This window comes from Trachypithecus francoisi, unplaced genomic scaffold, assembly GCF_009764315.1.
Source record: "Trachypithecus francoisi isolate TF-2019V2 unplaced genomic scaffold, Tfra_2.0 Lachesis_group4, whole genome shotgun sequence".
Classification (NCBI taxonomy): Eukaryota; Metazoa; Chordata; class Mammalia; order Primates; family Cercopithecidae; genus Trachypithecus; species Trachypithecus francoisi.
Genome location: NW_022681469.1, coordinates 136,949,835 through 136,956,984, shown reverse-complemented (window position 1 = coordinate 136,956,984; position 7,150 = coordinate 136,949,835).

Sequence of the window (7,150 nt, the reverse complement as noted above, 5' to 3'; positions counted from 1 at the left end):
ATCATCAATCTCCTGGGCCCAAGTGATCCTCCTCACCTCAGCCTCCTGAGTACCTGGGACCATAGGTGAGCACCCCCACACTCAGCTAATTCTTAATTTTGTTGTACAGACAGGGACTTGCCATGTTGCCCATGCTCAATTAATTTCCTGACATGATTTTTAAAATTATTGAGGAGATATTAATATATCTTTAGATGGTGGTTCTCTGCCTTTAGGGCATATCAGAATTATCCTTATAAGGGTTCTTTGTTTTTGTTTTAGTAGCAATTCTTGGTTCAAGCCAAATCTACTGAAACTATAATTGCTGAGAATGGGGCCCAGGAAATTGTTTGTAAAAGCTCTACAGAGTATTATGATGCTGTGGAAGTTTAAACATGCTGGTTTTAGGAAGTAATATGATAATTTTCTTCTGAGCTCTATGCAGATTTTGGAACATTTCTTAGTTCTCCTAATAACTGGACACGTGTCTTAAGCAAAATGGTGAATGTGCTAGAATAGCCAAAATCTTTTTTCTCAGGAAGCGAAAATATAGCACAAATTAAATATGGGGCTTACTTTAAGCCATTTCTTCACATACTCAATATAAGATTTTATGTAGAAATAATCTAGTCCTGACAATATTCTCCTTCCTTGAATATGATCATTCTTTGTCCTGCCCCACCCCAGTAGCATAGGCTGCTATAAAAGGATATATATTCTCACAAATAACTCATTTTTTTTGGCAGTGTCAGCTTAATTTTGTGTAAATAGTCTGGAAACATGATTTTCATCACAGCAAGCAAAGCTTGTATAGACATGTTTGTAAGAGCATATTTATACACCACCCCAGGTAAGTCATTAATCAGATAATGTGCACAGTTTCTTACGTACTGAATAACCCAGAGTTAATCATCCTGAAGCATTCATGTATTTATTAATAATTTATGTGATTAAGTTAGTGTCTGTACAGATTTCAGAATAGCCTGTAGGGTCTCTGTCCTCCAGAAATTTAGAATCTAAGATGAGTGAAAGAATGTGGATATGACTGAATTTGTTTAAATGACAGAAGAGATAGAATAAATCTCTTACCCCATTGGCTATAAATAGGCATGTCTTTGTGGATCCAAGACTACTAATGAATTTGCATAAACTGTGGGACAGAAAAATGATGAATCTTCGATAAAGACACAGACACTTGAAATGCTGAGTTTTGGAAAACCAGAATTACAGTGTTTGAGTTTTAGGAAAGATAATAAGCCTGGACTTAAACTATGCATATCTTCTGTTATGCCATCAGGTACCTGACCACTCTGACATAAATTTGTGGCTTACCTATGAGGTATCTACAGTTGACCAATGTTTACATAGATAGAGAATGCATTTTGAGTTAGTTGAGTCATTAGAACATGAGACTTGTGATCCTCCATTTAGTTACTTTGAGCTCCCCAAACACACACTTTTTGGCATCAGTCTGGGGGAGGTGTTTTTGTGTGATTGCTAAGTGGGATGTAAGGTTCTAAAGGACAGAAATTTTCTTTGTGACTGTTGTGCCTAGAATTGTGCTGCGGATATAGAAGCTTTTCAATGAATGTTTGTTAATTTAATATTTATTATTCAATTGGAAAAATCAATGTAATATTTTCAATTTAAAACTTGTGGTTTTATTTTAATAACCTAGCTCCTACTTATAAAAGCAAATAGATATACTATAGAAAATTGGGAAAATTTTTAAAACCTTCAGAAGAAAATAGAAATTTTTGTAATATTAACTAGAGAAAATCATCATAAATATTTTAACATAAAGAGTTCATCTGTGAGTGTTTTTATAAACATGATTTAGTGCATGCGTGTGTGAGGATGATTTAGGTGTCCATATAGAAAATACTTGGATTTGTGTACATTAAGTTTTGGACTTGATATATCATGAGCATTTTCTCATATAATTAAATGCTTTGAAACTATACTTGTTAGTGGCTACATAATTTTCAATTAAATGGATGTACCAAAGTTTGCTGGGCATATTTGGAGCTATTAAGGTTGCTTTTGTTTAGTTATTTTTGGTAAAAATAAATAACACAATCATGAATGTCCTTACATGTTAGTCTTCTAACATCACTAATTACTCCCATAGGATAATGCCTCTCTGAAACGGCTACAGAAATTTGTATATAAACTAAAGATTTTCAAGAATGTCTCTTTTATTTCATTCTTAACAACAGTGATAATCATGCTTTTAAGTTTCTTTCTAATTATGTAAAAGATAACATCTCATTAACTGTATATTTGCACTTAATTTATTAGTTGTGCATAGCAACATGTTTTCATAAGTGGATGTTTAATTAAATAATTACTAGTATACGTGATGTATTTTTTGCTGTCTTTTTCTTAGTGATTTGTAAAAGCTCTGTATATATTACAGATAGAAAGCATTTATATTGTGCATACATGTTTCCCTGTTTGCTATTTCACTTTAAATTTCACATTACTTTTTGATATACAGAATATTTACATTTTTGTACATCTCAAAATGTTGATTTATGATTTCTTGTACAATCTTTGTCTCTAGGATGTTCTTTAACTGACATCACCTGCATTTAGTCTATTTCAGTTCTTTTATGACTTTATGTTTTCAGTAGGTTACATTTTAAAATTCATCTGTAATTTATTGCAATATAAGGTAGGAGTCAAATTGAATTTTATTTCCTAATAATATCTTATTATAATTTATTCAATAATTGTTCCTATCCTCAATTATTTTGTATACAAATTCAATTATTATTAAATTATGTTCCTGATTCCTTCTGTTTAATTAAAATAACTTCCTTTTCACATTTGTACAAGTGTTAAAATTAAATAACATCTTATATGTGGTAAAGTAAGTCTCTCTTCTTTTTAAAATGTCAAGACAATTCTCATCAGCTTTAAAATTGTAAGTAACCTTTAGAATTCTATTAAATACAAAATGGAGAAAGATGATATTTCTATTGAAATTAAATAATTTGCCTATATTTTAAAAAGTAATGTGGGATGAATTAATATGTTTACAATATTGAGTTTTCTGACACATTATCCATACACACGGCACAAAATTCTGTTTACATAAATACACATCCCTTTTTTCATCTTTTTCTAGGTCTCATCAAAGCTGTAACATTTTCTTCAAATAGAACAAGTGTATTTCATATTAGCATCTATCTTAATGTTTTTCTTGGGATTTTAAAAACAGTTGGAAATATGGGTTTTAATTTTTTGGTTATTGTGAAGAATGCTTCTATAAACATTCATGTACAAGTTTTTGTGAAGACACATGTTTTCATTTATCTTGGGTAGATACATAGAAGCAGAATTGCTGGATCATATGGGAACTCTACTTAACCACTGAATCACTTTCAGACTGTCTCCAGCTACACATTTTGCATTCCCACCAGCAATGTATGAGAGTTCAAATTTCTCCACATCCACATCAACACTTGCTATTATCTGGCCCTTGGATTCCAGCCATCCTACTAGGTGAAAAGTGGTATCTCATTGTGCTTTTAAAATGAGAGTTTTATGATATGTTTAAATGAGTCATTGTTGTTATCAAATAAAGCTATCATAACTCTTGTAACTGATTTCTCCATGTCCTCCTATGTCTCTGCCACACACATTGATGCCTCCTGCACAATGAATACTCCTGGCAGATGGGTTGCTCTCCAGTATCTACACAGGGTGCCTCAGGGCAGTGCACTGTACTTAAGAACACAGGTTCTAAGAAAAATAGGAAAAACAATAGCATTGAAATGTCCTTTGTGAATAGCCCAAAAAGTGAAATATGTCAGTTACTGAGACCAGATCCAATTCCAATTTTCAGGGATTAAAATTTTATAATATTAACATATGTTGCTAAAATTTAACCTTATTATTTAATTACAAGGAACTAGGGAGTAATTGAATTCTAACTTGAGTTTTCTTTGAACTTCTCTGGGATCAGGTATCCTAAAATGTTAGTAGAGTCAAGAGAATCCAATGGGAAAAAAACATAGTAAAGCTCCGAATATAACCTTGTGGACTAAATACTGTTGTTGATTGTTGAATGCCTAATAAATAAAAAGCAGCATTCTTAACATAAAAAAAAGAATACAGATTCTGTCTTCATACTACCTGGGGTCAAATCTCAGCTCTAAAACTTACCTACTTGTGCAAACTTGGGCAAGTTACACAGATCAGGTTGCAGATGTCCTCAAAGTCTTGCATTAATTAATGTAATTTACACAAGAAATACCAAGTGGAATTTTAATGAGTGCACACACACCAAAAGAAATGGCCTCCTAAATTTGCAAATTGTCATAAATATTTACTTTAAGTTGAAAGCATGTATTTTAGGTATATGTATAAGTTTTAATGATTCTCTCCTTTAATAGTTTCTCAGTTAACAAATCAAACCCTACTATCAATTTTATTAAATAAAATATTCCCATAAGTTTTTTATATTTATTTTATATACAGTTAATTTTTCAGTTATTTCTAATTGATTTTTAAGAAATATCATAAACAGTGATGTGCTGGTAAAAGTTTAATAACTGGCTCTGGAAAAATGTGTGTGTGTGCGTGTGTGTGTGTGTATATGAGAAGATGCAGATGTATTACAAATTTTGCCTATATAAAGGATTGTAGCATACCATTTACAAAAAAAGTAGTAAAATAACAATAATTTTTATTGGGAGTTTAATATAAACAATTGATTCTCACAGAACATTTGCATTAATCTTTTCCAAACTCTTGTATTTGTAGCCAACCTATAGTTGCAATTCAACCATAGATTTAAAAGTAGAGTTGCAACCCTACTCACTCTTCTCAATAAATGTATTGTCATCAAATTGGGTGCATGATCTATGGTTAAACTCTTTCTTATCCTTGATCAAGAGCAGGCCAAGGACATTAATCCATGTTATCCAGATTTTCACTACTGCCAAGATTCTCCTTCTCTGGAGGTTGTCCAGAGAAGTCTTCCTGTAGTAGGAGTACATTAGTCACTTCTGTTCCTTGTATTGCAGAATCAGTTGTTGAGTCCTATAACTGGACAGTAACTTTTTATTTATTTTTTTTGAGCTGGAGTCTCACTCTGTCACCCAGGCTGGAGTGCAGTGGCATGATCTCGGCTCACTACAACCTCCACCTCCTGATACTAGTGATTCTCTTGCCTCAGCCTCCCAAGTAGCTGGGATTACAGGCATGTGCCACCATGCATGGCTAATTTTTAAAAATTTTTAGTGGAGAGACAGAGTTTCACCATGTTGGTCAGGCTGGTCTCGAACTCCTGACCTCAGATGATCCGCCTGCCTTGGGCTTCCCAAAAAGCTGGGATTACAGGCGTCAGCCATTGCGCCTAGGCAGGACAGTAACTTTTAAGACAGTTTTCAGATATATCAACCAACTGCAGGCAAGTAGGAAAAATGATCTTTTATTTTTTACTTTCCTCTTTTTATCTTCTCCATATAACCTTTAAATTTCTCATGTGTCTACTATTTTTTAATGTGATTTTTATAAAAACTCATCTATCACACTCCACCTGTATTGTTTATAATCCCTAAACCAGACAATATATATTTTTATTCTTTATGAGGACTCCCCTGAGCTATATTAATAAATGTTGGAACTTGATTCAAAGATGAAATGTCCTCTTCAATCATTTATAATTGAAAATGAGAGATTCTCTAAACTTTCCTTCCAGTTGACATGTAATATTTTTGCATAAAGTTATTTTTCATTTGTTCATCATTATATATTAGTTTATAGTTAAACATTAGTTATACTTATTTCAAGGGATAAGCACTGTATTAGTCTGTTCACACACTGTTAATAAAGAGATACCCAAGACTAGGTAATTTATAAAGAAAAAGAGGCTTAATGAACTCACAATTCCACATGGCTGGGGAGGCCTGACAACCATGGTGGAAGGAGAATGAGGAGCAAAGTCAGATCTTACATGGCGGGAGGCAAGACAGCACGTGCATGGGAAATGCCCCTTACAAAACCATCCTATCTCCTTGAGACTTATTCACTATCACAAGAACAGTATGGAAAAGACCCACCCCTATCATTCAATTACCCCACACCGAGTCCTTCCAATGACACATAGGAATTATGGAAGTTACAATTCAAGAGGAGATTTGGGAGGGAACACAGGTGAACTATATCAAGCACCTTCCTGAAATTCTTAAATTCAGAATTAAAAAAAAAAAAATGACATTTACTGTACTTTTGTATTAGCTTATAGAGACCCAGCAAACCTAGGGAAGTAAGTAGGTAGGTGGTTAATTTATAATCTCAGAGTACTTTGATATTTCTTCCCTGTGTTTGAAAAAACACAAAGGTGGACACAAGCTGTCCTGATATTTAGCTTTCTCTTTAGCATAACCCAACCTCCAGGAATAGGCCATTGCTGGAGACCATGCTCCTTTCCTGTTCTCATCACCCCATCACCTGTGGCCTACAGGAGCACCCAGTGACTTCCAGGTGGCAGAGGGCTCCACATGCCCCATGGTCTTCCCTCACCCTGGCTCTCATTCTCTGAATTAGGAGATGGTAGACGGATTTGATTAGCATCTTCTCTGATTACTTCCCAGGCAGCTGCTCCTTCTCAGGAAAGGAATCTGATTTATATTACTTCCTGCTAACTCTATTCCCTGAGGTTTCCAATATGTGGATGGCATTCCCAACGCTCAGGGAGGTTTATCTCCATTTTCACTTCTGTTCATCATTTAAATAAAAATTTGAGAGTCAAAGATATTATGTATTTGTGGTTTTGCTATTCTTCTCTGGAAGTCTGTATTTTAAAATAATCATTAAAGAAGGAAAAGAAATATTCAACTAGAAAAATTATTTTAATTAGGAGTCACTTTGAGGCCAATTTGACCTGTTTCCTAATTAGCTGAAGAAAGTTTCACAGGTAGTCTTTACCTTTGATCCTTTAGGTAAATTTGAAACAATCTAAATGAATTTTAATACTACTTGAATAAAAACATTTCATCTCTAGCTTTTGAGGGAAGGTCAAGCAACATAAGGAAGAAATACAGAAAGAGGGAATATTCTACTCAAATTAGAGAAACAGAAAAAATAAAAAGTAGGACTGAAGTTCCCTAGCCTAAGAGCTTTCACAAAATGATCTTTCTTTTTCTCTCCCACTCTC